Source organism: Mauremys reevesii, linkage group 4, assembly GCF_016161935.1.
Source record: "Mauremys reevesii isolate NIE-2019 linkage group 4, ASM1616193v1, whole genome shotgun sequence".
In the NCBI taxonomy this organism is placed as follows: Eukaryota; Metazoa; Chordata; order Testudines; family Geoemydidae; genus Mauremys; species Mauremys reevesii.
The window spans coordinates 65168885-65196228 of NC_052626.1; the positions used below are offsets into that span (position 1 = coordinate 65168885).

Below are 27344 nucleotides of genomic sequence, written 5' to 3' on the forward strand. Positions count from 1 at the left end.
AGAAGTGGATCATTTTCAAAGACTAAACCAATTACACAAAATGTGGCCTTTAAATACTTGCCAAATATCTGTGGAAAGATGCTGCTGAACCAGCACCATGTTGACAATGCAGTATTGTCTATGAATCAAGGGTTCTGGTGCTTCTAGGAAAATTAGTACTTTCTGCAGTCAACTCTCAAAAGTAATGAGTACTTACTTCCACAGTAATTAAATATCCTGCCAGAACATTTTCTACTTCCAAAGGCAGTATGCTTTAATTTCACTTGCCATAGACAGAACCGGTTTGAAACAGCAGCAGGTATTTATATAAAGCTGAACATTTAGGAAGGAAAAATGCAAACTGATTCTAGTACACATAGCAAAAACAGTGCAAGCAGTTATTGATACTGATGTTTTTGTGCAGCCATTCAGACATGCAATTGTCTTCCTAGGAACACTTCATCAACCATTATTTATAAAAATCATTTTATATAGCTAAATAGGATAACTCTTAAAGGCTGACCAGCCGCTTCAGTCACAAAACTACTGAATTTTCAATTATTTCACAAGCCAAACTTTTCATATGTGGTCACTGTGTGTTGCTCATTTTGAGCCTAGGAGGGGCCAGTCAGCAGGTGCTCTTATTGAGACCGGAAGGTCTGATATGCAAAAGTGCTGAGCACTCTCAGTGGCAACTGAAGTCAACTGAAAATGTTCTATGAACATACAGGATTATAAGAACAGCCTTACTGGATCAGATCAATAGTCCAGCTAGCCCAGTATCCTGTCTCTGGCAATGGCCAGTACCAGAGGCCACAGAGGGAATCAACAGAACAGGAAGATTTCGAGTGAGCCATCCCCTGTCGTCCAAGTCCAACTTCTAGCAGTCAGAGGCTTAGGGTCACCCAGAGCACGGGGTTGCATCCCTGATCATCTTGCTAATACCCATTGATAGGCCGATGCTCCATGAATTTATATAATTCTTTTTTGAACCCAGTTATAATTTTGGCCTTCACAACATCACATAGCAACAAGTTCCACAGGTTGACTGTGTGAAGAAGTATTTTCTTTTGTTTGTTTTAAACATGATGCCTATTAATTTTATCAGATGAAGGTGTAAAAAAAAAATTCTCTATTCACTTTCTCCATGCCACTCATGATTTCATAGATCCATCCCTAGGCCATCTCTTTTCTAAGATGAACAGTCCTGGTCTTTTTAATCTCTCCTCATATGAAAGCTGTTCCATGCCCCTAATCATTTTTGTTGCCCTTCTCTGCATCTTTTCCAATTCCAATATATCTTTTTAAAATGGGGTGACTAGAACTGCATACACTATTCAAGGTGTGGACGTTCCATGGATGTATATATTGGCATTAATATATTTTCTGTTTTACTATCTATCCCTTTCCTAGTGGTTCCAAAAATTCTGTTAGCTTTGACTGCTGCCAAACAATGAGCAGATGTTTTCAGAGAACTATCCACGGTGACTCCAAGATCTCTTTCTTGAGTGGTAACTGCTAATTTAGACCCACCATTTTGTAGTATAGTTGGGATTATTTTTTCCACCGTGCATTCCTTTGCAATTATCAACATTGAATTTCATCCACCATTTTGTCACTAGTCACCCAGTTTAGTGATAGCCCTTTGTAAAACTCTTTGCAGTCAGCAATGGACTTAATTATCTTGAGTAATTTTTTATCTTATTTCGCCACTTCACTGTTCACTCCCTTCTCCAGATCATTTATCAACATGTTGAACAGCACTGGTCCCAGTACAGATCCCTGGGGGACCCCACTATTTACCTCTCTCCACTGTAAAAACTGTCCGTTTATTCCTACTCTTTCTTTCTTATCTTTTAACCAGTTACTGATCCATGAAAGGACCTTCCCTCTTATCCCATGACAGCTTACTTTGCTTAAAACCTGGGGATTACAGTGGACGAGAAGCTGGATGTAAGTCAACAGTGTGCCCTTGTTGCCAAGAAGGCTAATGGTTTATCGAGCTACATTAATAGGAGGACTGCCAGCAGATTGAGGGAAATGATTATTCCCATCTATTCGGCACTGGTGAGGCCACATCTGGAGTATTGTGTCCAGTTTTGGGCCCCCACTACAGAAAGGATGTGGACAAATTGGAGAGGGTCCAACGGAGGGCAACGAAAATGATTAGGGGGATGAAGCACATGACTTATGAGGAGAGGCTGAGGGAACTGGGCTTATTTAGTCTGCAGAAGAGAAGAGCGAAGGGGGATTTGATAGCAGCCTTCAACTATCTGAAGGGGGGTTCCAAAGAGGATAGAGCTAGGCTGTTCTCAGTGGTGGCAGATGACAAAACAAGGAGCAATGGTCTCAAGTTGCAGTGGGGGGGGGGTCTAGGTTGGATATTAGGAAAAACTATTTCACTAGGAGGGTGGTGAAGCACTGGAATGAGTTACCTAGGGAAGTGGTGGAATCTCCATCCTTAGAGGTTTTTAAGGCCCAGCTTGACAAAGCCCTGGCTGGGATGGTTTAGTTAGGGGTTGGTCCGGCTTTGAGCAGGGAGTTGGACTAGATGACTTCCTGAGGTCTCTTCCAACCCTAATCTTCTATGATTCTATGATTAAGAGCCTTTCATGAGGAACCTTGTCAAAGGTTTTCTGAAAATCCAAAGTCCAAGTGTATCAACTGGATCACCCTTCTCCCCATGTTTGTTGACACACTCAAAGAATTTTAATAGATTTGTGAGGCATGATTTCCCTTTACAAAAGCCATGTTGATTCTTTCCCAACATATCAAGTTTATCAATGTGTCTGATAATTCTGTTTTGACCAATTTGCTTAGTACTGAAGGTAGGCTTACAGACTTGTAATTGCCACGATCACGTCCTTTTTAAAAAATTGACGTTACATTAGCTATCCTCTGGTCATCAGGTACAGAGGCTGATTTGAGCAATAGGTTTCATACCACTGTTAGTAGTTCTGCAATTTCATATTTGAGTTCCTTCAGAACTCCTGGGTGAATACCATCTGTCCTGGTGACTACTTATTGTTTAATTTATTAATTTGTTCCATAACCTCCTCTAATGACACCTCACCTGGGACAGTTGCTCAGATGTGTCACCCAAAAGAATTGCTCGGGGGGGGGGGCAATATTCTCCACATCCTCTGCAGTGAAAACCTTTGCAAACAATTCATTTAGTTTGTCTGCAATGGCCTTGTCTTCCTTGAGTGCTCCTTTAGCACCTCAATTGTCCAGTGGCTCCACTGACTGTTTGGCAGGCTTCCTGCTTTTGATGTACTTTAAAAAAATTGCTGTTAGTTTGTGTATCCTTAGTTAGTTGCTCTTCAAATTCTTAACAAAAAAAAAAGTGGATCATATTCAAAGCCTCCACTTTGCAGCTGGAATTCTGCCTGCATTGTTTTTACTCTTGCAGTTTTATTTATTTATTTATTTATTAAATAAAAGGGGAGTAGGTTTGTTGGGTGTATCTGCCTTTCACACTCCCTCTCTAAATTTTCCCACAGAACACCTCTGTATGTTGCTCTAGTTCAAACACCTGAGTGAGGCCTGCCCCCTTGTCAAGGGATCATAAAGGGGCTGGGATCAAAGGATAGTAGGCTATATATGTATATAGATAGAAAGTAGGCTAGTTAATAACCTCTCAGCCTAACCTAGCAGGCCACTTGCTCAGCACACAGATCCCAAAGCAGACTATACTATAATCTTCAAGCAAGCAAGCACACAACACAAAGGCAGAAAAACTCACTCCCAAGGATCCAACTGAGGAACTCCCTCACAAGAACATATAATGCTATGTACTCTGAAAAGATCATGCCCTAAATGTCTCAAATTGGGCACCCAAAATGAGAGAGCAAGGAGCAATTGGACAATCTATTATTTGGAGGTAATGTGGATGAGGAACTGTTATGGGACTGAAGGGTCAAAAAGAGGAGCTTGAACAAATAGAATTTAAATTGCAACCAGTCACCAATAACCAGATGGCATTCATACAACAATTCTGAAGAAAAATAAGACATAAGTGGCTAACACAAAATATGTAATCCATCAATAAAATCAGCTAAGACTGGAGGGAAGTGCACATTTTACCTATATTTAAACAAAGATGATAGGGGATCATGGGAATTATAGAGCAGTGAGCCTTACTCCCATCACAATGTAAATTAGCTTAAACTATAATTAAAGATAGAATTATAAATATATAGATGAACATAATATGATAGGGAAAAACTAGCATGGCATGGAAAGTCATGTCTCTCCAGTCCATTAGAATTTATTGAAGAAGCCAACAAAATAATGAATAAAAGAGGATCTGTAGTTGGATTTACAAAGAGCTTTAGATAAAAGCACTCACTAAAGACTATTAAGGAAAATATGTAGTCACAAGATAAGCAGTAAAATAGCACAAATTGGAAACCAATGAAGAGATAGAAAAAAGTAGGAACTAATGATCAGTTTTAAACAGAACTAAGGTTAACAGTGAAGTATCCCAAGGATCCATACTAGAGATCTGGCCACTCTGCTTTCCTGTAGCTCCCATCTAATTTTAACATTATTATTTTAGATCTACTCCCAATTCAAAATGATCAATAATGACCAAAAAGTATCCCTGCCTTCTCCCTCCCCAAAAGAGAATTAGAGTGATACTGGCAGGACAATCGGCTCATTAAGGTCTAACTTCAAAAACTACATGGGGCAAATCTCAAAGGGGTTTGAAACACAACCTTATTCTTGTAAAATCTAGTAAAAGGTGGATACGTTGAATCAATCATTCTTCAAACTGAAATGAAGAACCAGAAAAATGACCTTCCATGCAAGGAGATTAAATTCACAGGAACTGAGTGAGTTTTCCCAAGATTTATCAGGGCTATGTTCATATCTCATGACAAAGGGGGTGTTTCAATGGGAGATTTCAAAAGCGTGAAGTGCACATGAATCTAATGAATGGCAGCTAGACAAACACTGATCTGACCTTACACTAGTTGTGGTAGGCGAAAATAGCTGTCAAATATACCAGCATGCAATTAGTCTAAGCAGGACGCAAACAGACAAAGAAGGCAGTTAAGAAGTTTTTTTGCAGGGCAAGGGTCCACTTGTTCCTGACCACATCACACCCAAACTTTTTCAATTTAGAGTTGCAGATTCTTCCAAGATGCCAGGAAGACACACTCCAGCTGCTTGGAGAAACCAGGTCTATAGATCTCTACAGAAGTCAACATTTCAGCATGGCTACTGGGCTGAAATGGAGTGGGGTACCCCAGGCTTAAGATATGATCTGAGGCAAAAGTCTTGGCCCAATGCAGTTGGCTTTGGCCACCTACAACAGAGCTGAGTACCATATCTGTCTGTGCCAGTATGCAGCTATGGGTCTGATTTCTTCTGAGTTTTGCCAGGACTTTTGCTACAAGTTGGAGAAAGTGTATTTTGCTAATGTGATTTCTTTTTGTGCCTGGTCCAGAAGACTGACAGTTTCTTGTTCAACTGAGTGGCAAAAAGAATCACCTCCAGTGTCCTTCATTGAGGAAGATCTGGTTTGCCAGAAGCCACTAATTAGGATCCATCATAGATCAACTCAGCTTGCCTGCAACTGTGTTTTCCTTCCTTGCATGCTACATAGTGACTAGAAATATTCTGCCAATCCAACACTTGTAGGTTTTCCCAATACAAGAGGGCCTACTGCCTATTTTTCTTTTTAATGTAAAAGAGTATAGCCCAGTTACAAGTATGTCTTATCTCTAGAACATTTTATGGGCAACTGCTGTTCTTAGAATTACCAAGTTCACTGGGTACAAACTCTTTCTGTAGAGGCTTCCCATTCCAGGTTGGATAGATATCTAGTCACTTCAGTTTGTAGAGGAGGCATTTAAAAGTGTGTTTCTGTTTACAGATTGTCTAAATTGATGCAATGCAATAGCCTCTGTGATGCTTGCTTCCACTGCATCTTGAGTCCACTGAGGCAGTCTCATATGCTGAACTATACCAGGGAAACTACTAACACAGCTGAGAAACATGATATTTACATGATATTTATATCATGGTCTGAGCCACCAGCTGTGGGCTGATGATTATCTGTTCTACCAGACTGGTGATGTTTTGGAATCTGCTCAGGATTGCTGTGTGTTAAGCAGTGTTGAACTCCAACATACTCCAGTTATCTGCTAGGAACATGGGACTTTGGATAGTTTATCATGAAGCCAGGTGGTGAGACAGATTGATCTTTGGACACACAATTCATTATGGCTCCTAATGTTGTAGAAATAAAACTCCATACTTCACTATCAGTCTCCATTGCCAGATGTCATTATACAATTAAATATATGGAAAATCAATTTCTGAGTTCTAGAAAGTCTTTTAAGACTAAGCAACAAGGAAGGCCCTGTCCCGGCCCCACCCCGCTCACTCCATCCCCCTATCGCTCACTCACTCTCACCAGGCTGGGGTGCGGGCTCTGGGCTGGGGCCCAGGGGTTAGGAGTGAAGGAGGTTGCTCTGGGCTGAGCCTGGGGCATGGCGTTGGGGTTCTAGAGGGGGTGCAGGGTGCAAGCTCTGGGAGGGAGTTTGGATGCAGGAGGGGGCTCAGGGCTGTGGCAGGGGATTGGGGTATGGGAGGGGGTGGGGGGTGTAGGCTCTGGCTGGGGCAGCGCTTACCTCAGGCAGCAGTGCAGCAGGGCTTAGGCAGGCTCCTTACCTGCCCTGGCCCTGTGCCGCTCCCGGAAGTTGCCGGCATGTCCCTATGGCTCCTGGGGGAGAAGGGCAGGGGTCACCGTGCACTGCCCCTCCCTCAGGCACCGCTCTCACAGCTCCCATTGGCTGCAGTTCCCAGCCACTAGGAGCTGCAGAGTCTGGGATCAGGAGATGTGCCAGTCTCTTCCAGGAGTGGCACAGAGCTAGGGAGCCTGCCTTAGCCCTGCTGCGCTGCCAGACTTTTAGCAGCTTAAAATCTTCCAGTTTTGTTTCAGTAGCCTAGCGAGAGACATAAAAGGCAGAAAGAATAAGTTCTTTAAATATATTAGGAGCAAGAGAAAGACAAAAGAAAGTCTTGATCGAGCACTTAGCAGGGAAGGAGAGCTAACAACTGATGACATCAAGAAACTGAGGTATTTAATGCCTATTTTGCTTCAGTCTTCACTAAAAAGGTTATTGGTGACCAGAGGCTCAACATAATTAATATTAACAATGAAGGGGAAGGAGTGCAAGCCAAAATAGGTAAAGAACAGGTTAAAGAATATTTAGATAAGTTAGATGTATTCAAGTCAGCAGGGCCTAATGAAATTCATCCTAGGGTATTTAACAAACTAGCTGAAGTGATCTTGGAACTGTTAGCAATTATCTTTGAGAACTCCTGGAGGATAGGTGAGGTCACAGAAGACTGGAGAAGGGAAAACACTGTACCTATGAACAAAGGGGAAGAAAGAGGGGCCCAGGGAATTATGAACCAGACCGACTGGGTCTAACTTCAATACTAGGAAATATACTAGAACAAATGATTAAACAATCAAATTTTAAGCACCTGCAGAATAATAGGATTGTAAGTAATAACCACCAAAGATTTGTCAAGAACAAATCATGCCAATCAACCTAATCTCCACCTTTAACGGGGTAGTGGCCTAGTGGATGGGGAGAAGCAGTAGATGCGATGTATCTTGATTTTAGTAAGACTTCCGATACTGTCCCACATGATAGTCTCGTAAGCAAACTATGGAAATGTAGATGAAATTACAATAAGGTGGGCGCACAAGGCCATAAGCTCAGAGCAATTATCAACAGTTTGCTGTCAAATGCAGAGGACCTATCCAGTGGGGTCCCGCGGCGGTCAGTCCTAGGTCCAATACTATTCAGTATATTCATTAATGACTTGGATAATGGAATGGTAAATATGCTTACAAAAATCTACAGATGACACCAAGCTGGGAGGGGTTACAAACACTTTGGAGGACAGGATTAGAATTCAAAACAACCCAGACAAATAGGAGAATTGGTCTGATTTCAACAAGATGAAATTCAACGACAAGTGTGAACTACTTCACTTAGGAAGGAAAAAAAATTAAAAGCACAACTACAAAATAGGGAATAACTTGATAGTTGGTAGTACTGATTATAACCTCCAGATCCTTTTCATCAATCATAAATCGAATACAAGTCCATTATGTGATGCAGTTTCAAACAAGGCTAATATCATCCCAGGGTTTATTAACAGGAGTGTGGTATATAAGACATAAGAGGTAGTCGTCCTGCTCTACTCAGCATGGATGAGGCCTCTATACTGTATTCAATTCTGGACACTACACTTTGGGAAAGATGTGGAAAAACAGGAAAGAGTCCAGAGAAGAGCAACAAAATGAAATCAGTTTTAAAATGAAATCAGTCTGACCAACTAGTTATTTATGTTAATCACTGAAGCAAGCATAGCACACCCAGAGTTTTTTAATCCCAACTTTATTACAATATAAATAGGTTGTTCTTTTTAGATAACACGTGCTCAGCACATTTGTTTTGGTTTCTCTCCACACCTGGTCAAAATGTGTTTGCTAAATGCAAGTTTATATAACATTATGTTACTGCAAGTCTCCTCTTCAGCTAGAAACTCATTCATTTTCATCAACTGTATGTACTAGGATTTCACATTACTGTGAATAATTCCATCAGCCATACATACAAGTCCCAATAATACTGAACGATTAATTTTTCAAACATTTTAAAGACTGGGTTTGGGGCCATGAAGAAAATAAAAGTTCATTATTCTTATCTAAGTTATACCTGTCCAATGCAGTATTCTTTCTTTCTGTATTCAAGTGCTTCAACATTTTATTTCAACCAATGTATTTTCTGGACAGAATGCTTCATAATATACTTTGTTCAACTAGTATTTTTAAAATCTGGTAGAAAAATTGAAAACACCAGTCACTGCCACCATATCACCTCACCTCCAATAAATATTTCTCTTCTGTGTAGAAACCTGACAAATTGATTTCCATGACTTTTGCAAATTAATAAAGCAAAAGAATTTCAAACATAAAAACAGATTGTTAACAATGCAGTGGTAATGAACAATGACTGGAAGAACAGTTTCTTTGACAGAAGAAAGCATGACCAACAACTATGGGGATGCACACTTTGCAGCCTCTGTAGGTGGGTGCAATGCGCTCAGCCAGGGTCTCCTTGCATTCCTCCATTCACCCCTCAAACTCCTTCTATTTCAGGGACGTCCTGCAAATCCATTCAATCACCCTTTCCCTCATGCCAGGAGCTCTTTGTGTCACCCATGTGTTGAGCCCGGCATACTACTGTCCCCTATTTACTCCACCCACCATGACAGAAGCTCTGTGTGGTCCCCCATTCCCAGGGTTCTGTGAGACCCCCATTCCCCCCATCTTCCCCTCTTAGTCCCTACTTCCATGCCCTCCACCCAGATCTCCCTTCATTCCCCTGTGGGTTCCTGCTTTGCCATCCTTCCCTCGCCTTCTCCCCTCCCCGATCCAAGGCCACTGCCCCCTCACTCCACACCAGGTCCCTGTTTCACCTAATCACTCTGACTCCTCCACACACACACACACACCCCAAGGTCCCCATTTCCCTCTGATACGCCCTCCCTATAAGGTTCTCTTATTTCAGTTACAGTCCAGATGAGAGACAATGTTCTCATATAGCAAATTAAGTTGGCGCCCCAATGTGTAGTCAGGGGTAGCGAGTAGCAGAGAGATTGCTTTGCCTACAGTACCTGGGCAATCTAGAGGCCCTAATTCTCCTGTGAATCAGGTTTTTCTGGTGTTCTGATTTGCAGCAAACTGTGATGTTCCAAATTTACATTACAGACAAACAGAAATGCCATCCAGTTGAGTGTTAGGCCTCTCTTGGCAAAGCCAATAAAGGATACTCCAAATACGTATTTAAAAAAATTACTTTCCCTAGCAGAGTTTCACATTTCTAAATATCCAATGCTACATTCTAAGTACATTTCAAAATAGGTTTAGCACTCAGCATATTTACTTACTTCCTTGGTGGTTTTAAAATACTATATACAGTCCTTGCACAAACAAAATTCCCATTGACTTCAGTGGGAGTTATGCACACATAATTGCTACAGAATCAAACACTCTGTTACTACTAGTTTCTATTAAAATTTCAATATTTTTGTCAGTGGACTACTAAATTTATGGAAAAAATCTTTGTGTTTTGATCACTACTGAAAACAAAACATCCAAACAGGAGAAAACTGACCACTAGTGGCCTTTGGAAAGCAGACTGTGCTGAAACTTTGACTTCTAATTTGTAATACACTATAAAAGCAGACAGTTCCCACAGCTATGCTCTCTAGTGATTGTCAAATATAGTACTGAGCTATGCTCTAGCTACAGACTTTAAACTATCAACAGAATTACTTCTGTTTGGATGAAGGTAGTGAAACACCTCTGATCCTGTATGCCTCAGTCAAAAATCTCTTCATCCGCCTGTGAAAGAATTGCTGCAGTCTATCTAAACCACTCCCTTTACTGATATCACACACAGTCTAGGTGAGTTACAAAGATCCTTTGTCCTTAAAAGGAGCATATTTCATACATACATAAACAGAATGTTAAGAATGCTTCTCCACAGGGAGTTTCCAGACCTAGGCAGACACAGAAATAACTTGGGAAGCCGAAAACAAACTTTTGTAAGTAATTCTGGAATTATTTTAAGAATTGTCCCTTTCTGAAACTAACTACAAAATGCCTAATTCTCCAGAAACTATGCAATGGTTATATTTTTAAAACTGTAAAAAAGTGAACTTAAAAGTAAATTTAAACTGAAGAACGACACTGAATTTTAATTATGCGATTCTAAAGGCAACTGTTTGTTATGAAAGCTATTAAGCTGAGGTAATGAGCAGAGCACAAAATATTAACACTGCTGATGTCAAAAAGGAATAAATAACTGCTCAAAAAAAAAACCCAAAAAACAAAAAACAAAACAAAACGTTGGTCAACAGAAGACAGCATACAAATTGTACTAGCAAAAATAAAGATCCACTGATCATCTGGTCCAGTTCTATTCAGTATTTTCATTAATGACTTCAATAATGGAGTGGAGAGTACGCTTATAAAATTTACAGATGACATCAAGCTGAGAGAGGTTTCAAGCACTTTGAAGGACAGGATTAGAATTCAAAACAACCTAGACAAATAGAATTGGGATGAATTAAAAAATGAAATTAAATAAAGACAAATGCAAAGTACTCCACTTTGGAAGGAAAAATCAAATACACAGCTACCAAAATGGGGTATAACTGGCCAGGTGGCAATATTGCTGAAAAGTATCGGGGGGTTAGTGTCAATCACAAACTGAATGAGAGTCAACGTGATGCAGCTGTGAAAAAGGCTTTTATTCAGGGGTATACTAACAGAAGTGTCATATGTAATACATGGGAGGTAACTGTCCTTCTCTACTCTGCACTGGTGAGCCTCAGCTGAAGTAAGGGGTCCAATTTTGGGTGCCACATTTCAGTAATTGTGGACAAATTGCAAAGAATCTGAAGTGGGTATTCACCCACGAAAGCTCATGCTGCAGAACGTCTGTTAGTCTATAAGGTGCCACAGGATTCTTTGTTGCTTTTAAAGAATCTAAAAGCGCAACAAAATTAATCCAAGTTTGAGAAACCCTGACATATAAGGACAGGTTAAAAAACTGGACATGTTTAGTCTTGAGAAAAGAAGACTGAAGGAGGCTTGACAAAACTTTCTTCAAACATGTTAAGCGCCGTTACAAAGGAGATGGGGATCAATTTTTCTCGGTGTCCACTGAAGGTAGGACAGGAAGTAATGGGCTTAATATGCAGCAAGGGAGATTTAGGTTACATATTAGATAAACTTTCAAATGATAAGGGTAGTTAAGCTCTGGTATAGACTTCTAAGGGAGGACGTGGAATCACCATCACTAGTGGTTTTTAAGAACCTGTTGGACAAACTGTTGACAGGAATGGTCTAGATGTACTTGGTCATGCCTCAGCACAGGGGACAAGACTTGACCTCATGAGGTCCCTTCCAGCCCTACATTTCTATTATTCTATTCCATGAGTAAGCTACTCTTGTTGTTTTGTGTGTACTGATAATAGCCTCTTCTATAGCATGTTATGTGTTCAAGCTACACACACTGAAAATCAATCCTCACATTAGTTCTGAGAGACAGGTACACTAGGTTTTTGGGTCAAGTGATCACCATAAATGGCTGCATGTGCAGCAGTAGAGAATGGAAACCGAGTAATTATAGGCAGATATAGACTTGCACATAAAGATTTTGTTTTGACGATAGTACTGGACAAAAACGAGAACTAACACTCAAAGATAAAAGGATATTTATCCAGCTGCACCTCAAAAGATTCCTGCACTACATCCCCTTTGAGAATAATTTAAAGGAAGTCAATTGAGTGTTCTTTAAAATAGAGTGCCTAAGGGAAACATTTTTTTAAGAACAGGACTGCCATTATTTTACTTCTGAGGCCTTTAAAAAGAAGTATTAGGAGTCCTGAACAGAAAGTTTAATTTGAGGGGAAACAAAAAGCTATTGTCCTTATTAAAATTAAGTAATTTAAACATACTCTCTGCTTTATGCTTTACATCTGTTCTTAATTAAAAATCCAGCTGCATGAAATAATATTTCTTTTTTTTAAATTAAGTTAATTGTTTATGCAGCACGGAAAACTTTTTAAAAATACAACTGATTCAGAAGGTCACTAAGTATTCTTTAAATGATGTCTGTGGCTGCACAAAGACTCCCCAAGAACCAACAAAAATGAAGGCTCTATAATGGAAAAGCTTTTTGTTAAAGGCATGGATTTTTATTTAAATGTTATTTTTAGTTCCATTCAGACCCAAGAACAAGGGGTCATTTTGTACACCAAAAAAGGAAAACCATCTTCAGTTAAAATTTGGCACACATAATGTATATATCTAAATTCATGAGGCTTCATAAATCTAGCCCAAAAAGCGTTTAGGCTTCCAATTCTTATGTAATGTAAACAAGCATAATAGCACAGCTCCCTGTGGATAATTCAGTCTGCTATTTTTGAGAAAATCTTAAATACAAGAAAAGCTTTTTGCCTTTTGATAACCATGTTTATTAAAGATTCATTTTCCAAAACAGCAACTTTACCAAATAAAAAAACCCAAACAATCCAAACTCCACATTGCAAAACAAAGTAACAACTCCTAACTAGTGGCTTTTCTCTTTAGGTATATTGTAGATGCCGCCAACACATTTTGAGTTAAAAACGAAGCAAGATCTGATGGCTCAATGGGTTAAACTTTTAAAGCTCATGCAAACAGGGTTTATTTTCTGGCTAATAGTTAAGCACATTCTCATATCAATAGCTGAGATTTGCTATTAATGCTTATCAGATGCTATTAAAAGATTTTAAAGTACAAAGATTCGCTTGTGTTTTGAATATTGAGAATCTGGTGACAAAGCTTAATGAATTAAACTATTAACAACATAACCATAAAATACAAAAGTTACAAAGAGCTCTTGAAACTTTCAGCCTCACACACAACAAATAGATTGATAGAACAGTTAATAGAACAGGTAAAACCACAGTCCTTGATACAGAGCGTATGCATTAATACAAAACGCCTAGAGCTTTGAGGAGTTTTAAAGTGTTCTGACCATACCCTTTCTGCATGTAAGAATTTACTTGAACAAGAATCAGATTGTTTATAGTGGTACAACATGGAGACCAAATACTCCAAATGCAAACTCATCTGCAGATACTGAATTATTACTTTACAGCACCCGCAAAGGTGTTAGACCTAGGGTGACCAGATGTCCCGATTTTATAGGAACAGTCTCGATTTTGGGGTCTTTCTCCTATATACGCTCCTATTACCCCCCACCCCGTCCCGATTTTTCACATTTGCTGTCTGGTCACCCTAGTTAGGCCCCATGAAAGGTCAACAAAACAATGCAAGAGAGAATAGAAAGAAAAGACAAAGGCTACAGTACTAAAATTATCTCAGCATAGATCTGTGCACTGCATGGCCACAACATTTGCAATTTTAAAAAACCACAAATATACATATAAAATAAGTATCTTATTAAATAACAATGTGGTCGACTCATTAGAAGTGGGCATTAAGGACGGATTTTAAGAGGAGAGAATAGTCAACTAGTGAATGAGTTAGAGCCCTGTTCAACAAGAAGCACAAAAGATTCTCTCATTAGAAAGTATCCGACGAAGTGGGTATTCACCCATGAAAGCTCATGCTCCAATACATCTGTTAGTCTATAAGGTGCCACAGGACTCTTTGCTGCCTCTCATTAGAAAGATTTTTTATATGGATTCCTCCGCATCAATCATGAAACATATGTTGTTCTTTAATTTGTTTGCATAGACAAATCACATTATATATTTATAGAATATATATACACACACAAAACAATATTTATATAATGCAACGCTAATTCTGCACTCCCAATAATGCAAAAAACCCACGTTTTGAAGCTACACCCTGCAGAGTGGGACTTTGTCTGCTGATCACCTGTTAAATGAGACCAAGATCAAAGGTGCATGATACATAAGGAAATACTGAACAGTCCATGGTTCTCTGGCTTTGAGCTAAGGCTGTTGTGAACTTGTAACCATAAAAAAACAGACAAAAGACCACCACTGTGTGTTCTGAAGGACTGACTCCTAACAGTGTCCTTGCTGGAGATGAGGGGTGATATCTGATAATCTTATTAGCATGTGTAGGTTCCTTTACTGTTTTCAATATGTTTTCTCTGTAATGCTTTTACCTTGAGAATAAATGTATTTACTTTTAAAGAGCTCTGTGGAAACTCACAACTGTTGGCAATTATGTTGTTCATAGCCTTCAAAGAGAAAGCAAAGCTCAGACGCTGGCCTGTTTATGCAGTCTGGCTTGCTGGGGGTATCACAGTGTAAGCAGGGAACTGAGCAGCCTGAAAAAAACCCAGTCAGAAGGGGGAGAGACACTGGTCTCTACCCAAGAAAGGTGATGGCTGAGGAGCTGGGAGGGACCATGAACATGGAATACAGGTGCAGTTGCCTGTGACAGATAGCTCTACAAGCTAGTCCCTACCATATTTCAATATGTCAGCTTGAGTTTAAGAAAGAAAAAAGGTCTAAAGTAGTTTAACAAAACATATGTAACTTTTGTCATATGTGGTTTTCTCTATGATTACTGTCTTACCTATTAACAAAAGCCAGTAGAGGGAAATATCTACATCTGTTGCTGGTTTGCATGCATGCATAACATTTCATAAAATAAAAACAGATTCTAAATTATTTAGATTCTAATATTAAACCTCCACGAGCAAATCACCTAAAGTACAGTACATGTGTGGGTGTATTCCTGTTTCAGTGCATCAGCAGCTTAATCAGCCTTCCACATTAGATCTGATTACAGTTCATTATATAAAATCATGCTGGTAACAGTTCAGTAAGAATCATGCTTAACCCTTTTTGAAAAAGATAGGAATCATATTTTGAACACACTGGTTTGATTTCCCCCAGTGTCCCTAATCATTTAGGGCTAGACCCACATAGGAATTTAGGAGTATAACTGCCACTTTAAATCCAACATTTATATCCTCTAAACCCCTTCTTAGCTGCTGCCTAACCATATATGCAATAAAATAATAAAATAAAAATTAAATATACTATCAAAATAAAAAAGTTTGAACAGCCAACCTTGGTTTTAAGTGCCTCTGGCACCTCTGAGATGTAAATTTGATGATGAGAAATGCTTTAATAAAAATAATAAATAATTTTGCTAAAACTAAAAATATTGGTAACCCTTTAAGGGTTCGTATGGTAACCCACTAGGGATCACTATAAGTTGCATGATTTATTTAAAGTTAACTATAAAAATTAGATGAAAAGATTTGCTTGGAATAGTCCATGGAAGCTTTTCTTTGGGCAAGGATCTGTCACTTGAAGTTCCCCAGCAGCAAGTTAAAACAATGAAGTTACCACTGCTTTGGGTTCTGAAAACCCTGGGTAACAGCCCCCTCCAATGAATCCTGAAACTAGGCTATATAAAATGGAGGTCACTATGTGCTCAAGAGAGTTGACTGAACCCAACACAAGAAGCTGCAGAATCCTAAGTGTGACCGACACCTGGACAAGTCATGTAGAAATGACTCTCCCTTGTCCCAGGATTAAGAAGATTAGAAAATGTGGTGAGATTTAATTTCAAAGATTGTATTTCCCCTTCTATTCTTTAATATAAATAACTGTAGGTTATCTTGCTGAGTCTATACTCCAAGTAAAACTCAACTAACCATATTTTAAATTTTATTTTTTAAAAATTCAAGGAAACTGGCGTGAGAAATTGAAAATAATTTTTTTAAGCAATTGCCGTTAATATTCTAAACTTGTCCTTTCAGGACCAACCAAGCCAAACAGAAGTAACCACACTCTTAAAAATTCCTTAAAGAGAAGGGCACCTTTAGAAGCGTGATAAATGTGTTAGGTATCAAAGAACTGAGAATTGCTGATCATAAGTAAATGTAATAAGAAATCTTGATAATTTACATTGTTTTTAATACAACTACTGAGCCTCAACTCTAGATTGTGATAATTGCTTGCAGGACTATACTGGCTGTTTGTGTGTTTGACTGGTGAACTGCTCATGATATATTAATGTGCTTTGGGGTGAATTAATAAATTGTTGGCTGGTTAAGAATAAGCAAGTGTTCTGGTTTGAGAGATACTGTTCAAGTTAAAAGAGTTGACCTGAAAAAGAACTCCGTGTTAAACTAGTAAGGCAATGCTACCTGGACTCAATTAAAAAGGGGTTATCCTCTTGAATTCTATTATACTTTGGAAACCTGGGTTACTTAGATTTCAGCTTTAAAATCTAACTTGCACCCTGGCAAATTCATAATTGACCCCCGTTTCATGCTTACTGCTGTGGATCGTACTCAGAGAGAGGTGCCTCCTGGTAGGCATTTCCTATTGGCTAGCTTAGATGCCACCCCACTCAAAATGCTGGCTTCTATAAATCCCATTCTTAGGCACCTAAATTTCCCCATGTATTGTATAGGTAGCCTGGGAGTTTAGCAAAGGTTCTTAAAAAAACTAGGAGACATTTTTTTTGAATTTTTTGTATATATTTTAAACTACTACTACAGCTACTACTACAAAAACAAACTAAACTACTAAGAAAACTAAGAGTCACAGCTGAGGGAAGCTCAACATGGGCAGCTGCTAATGCTCTATCTCAGGCTGAAGTAGTCAAGAAGAAACCAAAGGTGGGTCACCTGTGCAGTGCTATATAACTATGGTGAAGTGCATAAGACTAAGTAGGATGGATGAGCAGGCCAAACGGAAATTGTTATGTGAAATCTCCAATCAAAGGTTCAGGGGATGCAAGCACACCAAGAGTGGAGCACCCACAGGGACACTACTTGAAGAAGAATATTGCTTACCTACCCAGGCATGTTGTGAAAATTAAGTAGTTGGTGTATGCAAAGCATTAGATAAGTGTTAAAGTTCACCACCAGACCAAAAACTTCCTGCTGCAGAACCAGCAGTGCGAAGTTTATTGTACAGCTGTCTTTTTCAATGCTATTTCAAAATATGTTGGCAACTGCAGTCCTGAAGAGAGATTAGCATATGATGGGAGTAATACATAACTCAATTTTTTGCACAAGCATAAGTGTGAAGATGAGCAAAGCATCTGTGAATGTGTGTGAAAATTCTGCTTGTATGGACTTATACATTTTTTTTAAATTCTGTATTATAACAGCATTGTCATTAGTTTAGTAAGCCACAGCATGCCAACTTCTTGTCCTTGAGTCAGCCCAAGAGTGTGAAAATGTTTTGCATGATGGGGAACGATGCCATCAAGAATACAATCACTTCTAACTCTGAAATCTCAAAATTCCACATGTCATATAAGGAAGACCTTTAAAAAAAAAAAAAAAAAAACAAGAACAAAACAAAAACCCCAAACCAGGAACTTAATGTTTAATCAAATTTATCCTGCAGAGCAGGAAATCCCCTTCAGGACAGATACAATATTAAAAGAGAGGGTTACTCACCGTAGTAACTGTTGTTCTTCGAGATGTGTTGCTCCTATCCATTCCAGTTAGGTGTGCGCACCACGCGTGCACGGCTCTTCGGAACATTTTTACCCTAGCAACTCCGGCGGGCCGGCTGGGCGCCCCCTGGAGTGGCGCCGCCATGGCGCTGGATATATACCCCAGCCGGCCCGTCCGCTCCTCAGTTCCTTCTTGCCGGCTACTCCGACAGTGGGGAAGGAGGGCGGGTCTGGAATGGATAGGAGCAACACATCTCGAAGAACAACAGTTACTACGGTGAGTAACCGTCTCTTCTTCTTCGAGTGATTGCTCCTATGCATTCCAGTTAGGTGATTCCCAAGCCTTACCTAGGCGGTGGGGTCGGAGTGAGACGTGGCAGAGTGTAAGACTGCTGAGCCGAAGGCTGCATCGTCTCTGGATTGCTGCACCAACGCGTAGTGGGAAGTGAAGGTGTGGACCGAAGACCAGGTGGCCGCTCTACAGATGCCTGGATGGGGACATGGGCCAGGAAGGCGGCCGACGAGGCTTGCGCTCTCGTCGAGTGAGCGGTGAGGTGGCATGGTGGCACGCGAGCAAGCTCATAGCATGTCCGGATACATGCCGTCACCCAGGAGGAAATCCACTGCGAGGAGACCGGCTCGCCTTTCATGCGATCGGCAACCGCTACAAACAGCTGGGTCGAACGCCGGAAGGGCTTCGTGCGCTCGATGTAAAAAGCGAGGGCCCTGTGGACGTCCAGGGTGTGAAGCTGTTGCTCACGAGGTGAAGCGCGCGGCTTCGGGAAGAAGACCGGGAGGAAGATCTCCTGGTTAAGGTGAAAGGCCGACACCACCTTAGGGAGGAAGGCCGGGTGTGGTCGAAGCTGCACCTTGTCTCCGTGGAACACGGTGTATGGTGGACTAACCGTTAGGGCACGGAGCTCAGAGACTCGTCTCGCTGATGTAATTGCGACGAGGAAGGCCGTCTTCCAGGAGAGATAGAGCAGAGAGCACGTGGCCAGGGGCTCAAAGGGCGGTCCCATCAGCTTGGCCAGAACGAGGTTTAAATCCCAGGTCGGAGTAGGACGCCGCCGCACCGGCGGGTACAAGCGGTCCAAGCCTTTAAGGAAGCGGGAAACCATCTGGTTAGCGAAGATGGAACGACCTTCTATGGATGTCCGAAAGGCGGACACGGCTGCCAGGTGCACTTTCAAGGAGGAGACCGCAAGACCTTGCTCCTTAAGGTACCAGAGGTAGTCCAGGATGGTAGGGATAGGGACTACAAAGGGATAGAGGCCTCGTTGATCACACCAGAGCGCGAAACGCTTCCATTTCGCAAGGTAGGTGGAGCGAGTGGATGGCTTTCTGCTCTCTAGCAGGACTTGCAGCACTGCCGCCGAGCAGTCCCTCTCTGCCTGGGTCAGCCACGCAGGTACCAAGCTGTAAGATGGAGGGACTGTAGGTTTGGGTGACAGAGCCTGCTGAAGTCCTGGGTGATAAGGTCCGGCCATAACGGGAGGGGCATGGGATCCCAAACGGAGAGCTCGAGCAGCAGGGTGTACCAGTGCTGCCTCGGCCAGGCGGCCCTGTCCTTCCAAAGCTTCAGTAGCACTCGGTGTACGAGCGGGAATGGAGGGAAGGCATAGAGGAGGTGATCCATCCAGGAGCAGAGGAATGCGTCTGACAGGGAGCCTGGCGAGCGGCCCTGGTATGAGCAAAACAGATGGCACTTCCTGTTCTACTTGGAAGCTAACAGGTCTATCTGGGGAAACCCCCACCTCCGGAAAATTGTGTGCACCACATCCGGGCGAAAAGACTACTCGTGGGAGAGGAACGACCAGCTGAGATGGTCGGACAGCGTGTTCTGCACTCCTGGAAGAAATGAAGCTTCCAGGTGAATGGAGTGGGTCACGCAGAAGTCCCACAGGAGCATCGCTTCCGTGCAGAGGAGGGAAGAGCGGGCTCCGCCCTGCTTGTTCACGTAGAACATTGCCGTCGTGTTGTCCGTGAAGACTGCCACGCAGCGGCCTTGCAGACGGGCGCGGAAGGTGTGACACGCCGGGCGGATCGCTCGCAGCTCCCGGACATTGATGTGGAGAGCCAGCTCTTGGGGGGACCAGAGACGCTGGGTGTGAAGGTCGCCCAGGTGAGCCCCCGATCCCAACGCCGAGGCATCTGTGGTCAAGGTGACGGATGGGCGAGGAGGACGGAACGGGACTCCTGCACACACGACGTCTGGGTCCAGCCACCAGCTGAGCGAATCGAGTGTCGGCTTTGTGACAGTGACTACCATGTCTATTGAGTCGAGGTGCGGGTGGTATACCAACGCCAGCCAAGATTGAAAGGGGCGAAGGCGGAGCCTCACGTACGCCGTGACGAACGTACAGGACGCCATGTGGCCCAGGAGGCGCAGGCAGGACCGAACCGTTGTCGTGGGAAAGGTGAGAAGGTCCTGGATGATGGATACCATTGTCTGGTGCCGAGAGCGTGGGAGACAGGCCCTGGCCAAGGTGGAGTCGAGGACCGCTCCAATCAACTCCACCCGCTGCGATGGAGCTAGAGTGGACTTCTTGGCATTGATGAGAAGGCCGAGGGACCGAAACAGGGATAGTATCTCTGACATCTGGTCCTTTACCAGCTGTTGGGATGTCCCGCGAACCAGCCAGTCGTCGAGATATGGGTATACATGAATGTGACGACGGCGGAGGGCTGCAGCAACTACTGCCATGCATTTGGTAAAGACCCTCGGAGCGGTGGACAGGCCGAAGGGTAGCACCGCAAACTGGTAGTGCGCACCGTTGACCATGAAACGTAGGTAGCGTCGATGGGGAGGGTAAATCGCGATATGGAAGTACGCGTCCTTCATATCGAGGGCGGCAAACCAGTCTCCCGGATCCAGGGAGGGAATGATGGTCCCCAGGGTGACCATGCGAAACTTGAGCTTGAGCACATACGCGTTGAGCTCCCGGAGGTCCAATATGGGTCGAAGACCTCCTTTCGCCTTGGGGATGAGAAAATATCGGGAGTAGAATCCCCTGCCCTGCATGTCGTGCGGCACCTCTTGTATGGCACCCAGGCTCAACAGAGTCTCGACCTCTTGTAGGAGGAATTGCTCGTGAGAGGGGTCCCTGAAGAGGGACGGGGAAGGCGGGTGGGAAGGGGGGGGGGAAACAAATTGAAGGCGGTAACCCGAATGGATTGTACGAAGCACCCAGCTGTCCGATGTTATTTGGGACCACGCCGGGAAAAAGCGGGAAAGGCGGTTGCAAAATAAACGGGAAGGATCCGGTACGGAGACTGATGGGCCGTCCTCGGGCGTCCCATCAAAAGGCCTGTTTGGGCCCTTGAGGGGCCTTGGAAGGTGCCTGGTTCTGGTTGCGCCTGTTGCCCGACGGTCTACGGCGACTCAGGCCGGGACGTCTGCTATTGTAGGGTCGCGACCGAGGCTGGTTAAATGGCCGGTAGGGTTGCTGCCGAAAGGACCTTCGCTGGGTAGCCGGTGTATGCATACCCAGAGTGCAAATGGCTATGCGACCGTCCTTCAGGGTCTGAATTCTGGAATCCGTCTTTTCAGAAAACAGACCCTGGGTGTCGAAGGGTAGGTCCTGCAAGGTGTACTGCACCTCTGGTGGCAATGTGGAGGACTGCAACCAGGAGATGCGCCTCATGGTTACTCCTGAGGCCAGGGTTCTAGCGCCTGAGTCCGCGGAGTCCAGAGCGGCCTGGATGGATGACCTGGAGGACTTCTTGCCCTCTTCCAGGAGGGCCGTGAACTCTTGGCGCGAGGCTGTCGGGATCAGCTCTGCGAATTTCGCCAGGGACACCATGATGTCAAAGGTGTATCTGGCGAGGACGGCGATCTGGTTGGCGATCCGGAGCTGGAGACCCCCGGCCGAATAGACCTTTCAGCCCAACAGATCCATGCGCCTCGCCTCTCTGGATTTCGGTGCTGGAGCTGGTTGACCATGCCTCTCCCTGTCATTGACCGACTGGACCACGAGCGAGTCTGGTGCAGGATGGGTGTATAAGTACTCGTACCCCGTGGGGGGGACGGAGTACTTCCTTTCGACACCGCGGGCGGTGGGAGGAACGGACACCGGTGACTGCCAGATGGTAGTGGCGTTTTTCTGGATAGTGTGGATGAATGGCAATGCCACCCGCACTGGGCCTCAGCCCCAATTACATTTGTCACCGGGTCCTCGTCCTCGGTGACCTCCGCTACCGGGAGGTCGATAGCCTTTGCCACCCTGCGAAGAAGGTCGTGGGCCCGCAAGTCAATAGGCGGAGGGTCTGCTGTAGAAGCCCCCGCCACCGCCTCGTCTGGTGAAGATGACGAGGACAGACCTTGGACCACCGCCTCCGCAGGTGGGTCATCTATGGGGTGGGCAGCTGACTCTGACCGTGGATGGTCCGCGGGATCAGACGGTAACTGGGCCTCACCCGGTGATGGGGGCGGCCTGCTGACAGTGGCCTCCGGCACTCTGCGTTCGGAGGCTGGGGTCCGCTGGGGGCAAGGTAGCCCTTGAGCTTCGTATTGGGCCCAGGGGACCCAAAAACCCTACTGTTGTGCGCCGTGGACTTGTCCGTGCGGGGCCGCCTGGAGATGGCCATAGCTGTCTGCCCGCGAAGCGACCGACGAATGACGGGATGGCCACGGCGGTGCGGAGGCGCTGACGGACTGCGCCGTCAAAACTGGCAGCCCATGCCCAGACGGTGCCGAGGGTCGGTGCCAGTCGTCGCGGTACCGAGATGGCGAGCGAGACCACCGACTGCCGCGGTGCCGGGAGGTTGACCGGTGCCGGGAGCTCGACCGGGACCTCGACCGGTGGTGCCGGGAGTGGCTTCTGGAGTCACGGTGCCGGGAATGGTGCTGGGACTCGGACTTCCTGCGGTGCCGACGGGATGGTGATCGGGACCGGGAGCGTCTCCGGGAGTGCGACCGGTACCGCGATGTTGAGCGGTACTGGGACTGCGACCGGCGTCGAGACGGTGAACAGTACCACGATGGAGAGCGGTGCCGGGACTTGGAGCGGCGCAACGGTGACCGTCTTCGGGACCGGGAGCGAGACCGAGTCCTGGAGCACCGTCTATCCCGTCCGTCAGGGGAAGGGGGCCGCATCATGGCCGGCTTGCCCGCTGACTTAACAGCCCGCACTGGCGGTGCTGGGGGCCAGAGGCTCCGTGCCTCTGTGAGCTCGATGAGCTCTCTCGCCGTCGAGAATGTCTCGGGCGTGGACGGGAGATGCAGCTCGACCACGGTTGGCACCGGGGAGCAGGGAGGCACCGGACTCGACGGCTCTTGAGGTGCCGGAGTCAATGGAACCGTGCACGGCTTGTGCACTACCACAGCCGGTGCCGGAGGTGCCGGTGAAGGCTGGGTAAGCTGTCCCGAAGCAGGAGGCTTAGAAGCCGAGTGCGCCGTCTTCTGCTTCCTCGGTGGAGAGAGGGAACGGTGTCGGGACATCGGTGCCATCTGCGAAGAACTAGCAGCGTCGGTACCGGGGCGGCTCGGTGCCGCTGGTGCGCTGCGCGCCGAGGACGATCTCGGCGCCGCCAGGGACAGCACGGGAGGCTGAAGTGCCGCCTCCGTAAGGAGCTGCTTAAGGCGAGAGTCTTGCTCCTTTCTGGTGCGTGGCTTAAACGCCGTGCAGATCGGGCACTTATCTGTCCTGTGAGATTCCCCGAGGCAGCGCAGGCAGGAGTCGTGCGGGTCACCCACGGGCATGTGCCGCTGGCAAGCCGCACAGGGCTTAAACCCCGGTGCCTTGGGCATGAGCCCGCACCGGTTGTGGAAGAAGAGGGGCTAACCCCTCTAATTCCCCTACTATACTATAACTAACTAAACTTATTCAACTAATCTAACTGCTAAACTAATTTAAACAACTATGTACACAGAAGAATGGAGAAACGCTAGGGCTGTGGAGGTAAAGAGCACTCCACTGATCCAACTGGCCATCACGGGCGGTAAGAAGGAACTGAGGAGCGGACAGGCCGGCTGGGGTATATATCCAGCACCATGGCGGCGCCACTCCAGGGGGCGCCCAGCCGGCCCGCCGGAGTTGCTAGGGTAAAAATGTTCTGAAGAGCCGTGCACGCACAGCGCGCACACCTAACTGGAATGCATAGGAGCAATCACTCGAAGAAGAATCCCCAAGACTCTACACACATCCCAGTACAAGTAGCTGGTTTCCACTTCTGCAGCGGGAGTGGTATACACTGTGTAAGTTACTTTTGCTGAGGCCAGGTCTACACTATAAACTTATATTGGTATAACTATGTCGCTCAGGGATGTGAAAAAATCTACTCCCCTAAGCAACACAACTATACCGACCTAGCCCCCGATATAAATAGCACTATGTCAACAGAAGGGCTTCTTATGTCGTCACAGCTCCTGCCTCTTGCAGAGGTGGATTAAGTATGACGATAAGAGCAGCTCTCTAATCGGCATAGTGGCTTCACTGAAGCACTACAGTAGCACAGCTGAACCGTTGCAGATGTGCCACTGCAGCGTTTTAAGTGTAGTCGTGCCCTAACGCTCCTCTAATCTTCAAATCAGCCCTGAACACAGTGGTGTGATTGTAACAGACAGAAGTCCGTCGGGACTGCGGCAAGGGTAGCAAAAAATTCCCTCATCCTGGCATTTTTAAAAATTGAATTCAATTAAAATCTGCAGGGTATGGATGGAAAAGATCTGGAGGTCAGACTTAAGTGAGGGATGGTAGCAGAGAAAAAGTCAGATTGGAAAAGAAACGTGCTAAGATTGAGCTGGAAACAAGGCATGTGGTAGGAAATGGAGGTGCTGAAGCAGACTCATAAAGAACCTGGAAGGCAAGAAAGACAGATGAGCAGAAGGAGGTGGACTCTGCCAAGAGCAGCAGCTTACCCTAATGCGAGAGCAGCCCCAGCTGGGTACTATGGAAGCATATTGGCTCCCTCGTATATACGCAACATTCCTTTCATAATTCAAAACAGCTGAATAAAATTTTACCAAGCTTCCCATACACACAATATTTACCTTTGGACTCAGAACAAGCATGAGAAAAATTTACCATATAAGGTAATTTTTAAAAAACCATTTTAAAACCAGGAAAAAGACTTCTAATGAAAGTGCCTCCTTAACCATAAATACAGTATTGCAAACAGGATGCTACTCCACTATGTGATGCCTTTTTTTTTTTTTTAACTCTGCATTTTGCTTCTCTATGCCAGCCTACAGTGCTACTAATATCCACCGAGCACATTTTCTATTCACGGGCTGTCAACTAGAAGTAGCACTAATGCACCCTACACAAAGCTTTGCTTCTGCCACTGCAAGAACAGCAGTCAAAGCCTTCTGGGAAGTAGCCGTAGAAAAACAAAAGCTCTAGGGACACAGGTATAAGATCTAAAATTGTAGTTTGAAGGAACTGGAGTTGGAAGACAATCCTATTTGGAGAGACGGAGTAGGAAGAAACCCTTGAGGGAGACAGAGAACTATGATGAGAGGTAAAACACAACTGTAGTGGATTGAAGGATGGAGCATGCTAAGGACAAGTCAGAGGGAAAATATGTCTGCAACTAGGAGCACAAGACCAACAGGAGATGGCAAATGGAATGTTAAGTCAGCAATTAAATGATTGGTAACAACCAAGAGATGATACCTGAACGAAGGGGAGAATAAAGTACCTGGGGTTCTCTGGGCTAATTATTCCAGATCTTGGCTCATTCCATGTATTTTAAGACAACCGAAATGTAGCTAAATGGTTTTCAGTCACGCTTGTAAGGCAGTGTGCGGAAGTTGGCACGGCCATTGTTTCAATTTTGTTATGATAGACATCGATATACCACCTACCACAAACACTAAAACTTTTCAGAAAGGAAAAGACTAGAAACATTATCTAAACACTAGTAGCTGAACGTCTATGCTGTCACACTGGTATAATCTATAAAATCATGTGTGGGGAAAAAAATTGGACAGTAATAGACCGCAAATCCGAGTGATGACTGCACCTGGTGATATAGCAGATGTTTCCATCGCTTCACACTGATTCAACAGACATTTCAGGCTTCAGAGGGATGTTTGAGGTTATTGTGTGCGCTGGTTGTGTTGATCTGTATGTGAGTTGTGTTGTGCTGGGAGACTGGTATTGATTTGTGCACATGGCAAATGAGGGTCACGTGCTACCATGAAGGGCAACGTGTTTTTGAGCTTATTGTATGTGCCAGCGGCATGGTTTTTCAACTACCAGTTGGTTTCTTAATTTTGAATCAACTAGTCATTGAGCTGACCTATTTGAATAAACTGAAATGAAGTGAATATTCTCTCTGCCTCTCCAGAAAAGGCTACTGTTGTCAAAAGCTGGTTTAGCACTTCGCAAGCTCTGGTTCTAGGTGGTTAACCAGTGACTTCCACCAGTTCAGTCATTTGGCTTTCTTTAAAACTTGACAAACACGTACTGCTTTTTAAAAAAATTAAATTTAAGTGATTTTAATAGGTAATAATTAATTTAGGCATTAATACAGGTTGTCAATTTCAAATTTAATTTAAATAATCCAATGTTTATTTTAAAAGAAATCATTGATTTGTATCCATCCTGCTCTAATCAGAGATTTCTAGTACGTTCAATAACCAGCCATTCTCTTTCCCTCAGAGGAGCAAGCTGCTGACAGTTAGTGATTAGGGTTCTGTAACAATTCAGAAAGCCTTGTCGATGGAAATCAGAGGCTGGCTGCAGGAAATATCTTTTGATATAGGTTTATTTATTTATTTATTTAAGAGTTCCCCCATTAAAACCTGAACAGGCTTATTGTGAAATTCAAGAAAACATTTCTTTTGAAAAGAAGTTGTCAACACAAGAGTTTTTAGCACAGCTTCCAAAATTAAATTGATACATCAACGTGGTGTTCCTGATAAAAATCTCACTGGAGGCAATATTTTTAATAAAATGAGACTGACATGATGGGTTAGTAGCAAATCTTGTGGCTGCTGTGTGGGAAGGATTAAAATTTGGTTCCACATATTAATCTTTTCCTGATAAAGTTCTCTAATTGAACCCTTCTGGCCAGCATAGGTCAGTGTGAGCCATTATATTTCAGTACCATGTGCTGGCACATTTTTCTAGTGACCAAGAATAGTGATACAAAGAAGCATTCTATTTAAAAAAAAAAAAACAGTAAGACATCGGTTGACCTGTAACACTCCCAACATTAGTGCACCATGTATGGAAAATCCCAGTGAATTAATTATAAAAACAAATGAGACTGCTACTGTAGGCTCTCTGTAATTGTCCAAGGATCTCTACCGAACATACTATAAGAAGACTATTGTTAGGATTATTACAATAAGAAGAATTGTTTAACAAATGACAAATACTGT

At 44.0% G+C, this 27344-nt stretch overlaps 1 protein-coding gene across 13 annotated transcripts in view; it reads right to left on the minus strand.

The window, feature by feature from the left end:
* Positions 1 to 27344, minus strand: part of SIPA1L1 (signal induced proliferation associated 1 like 1) — a 382714-nt gene that overhangs the window by 128797 nt on the left and 226573 nt on the right. Inside the window, exon 1 of one of the 13 annotated variants that reach the window (XM_039534596.1) lies at positions 8733 to 8836. The exons of the other annotated variants lie outside the window; for them this stretch is intronic. The gene's annotated coding sequence lies outside the window, so the exon portion shown is untranslated. Of the gene's footprint in view, positions 1 to 8732; positions 8837 to 27344 lie in introns of those variants that run through there. 13 annotated transcript variants of the gene reach the window in all.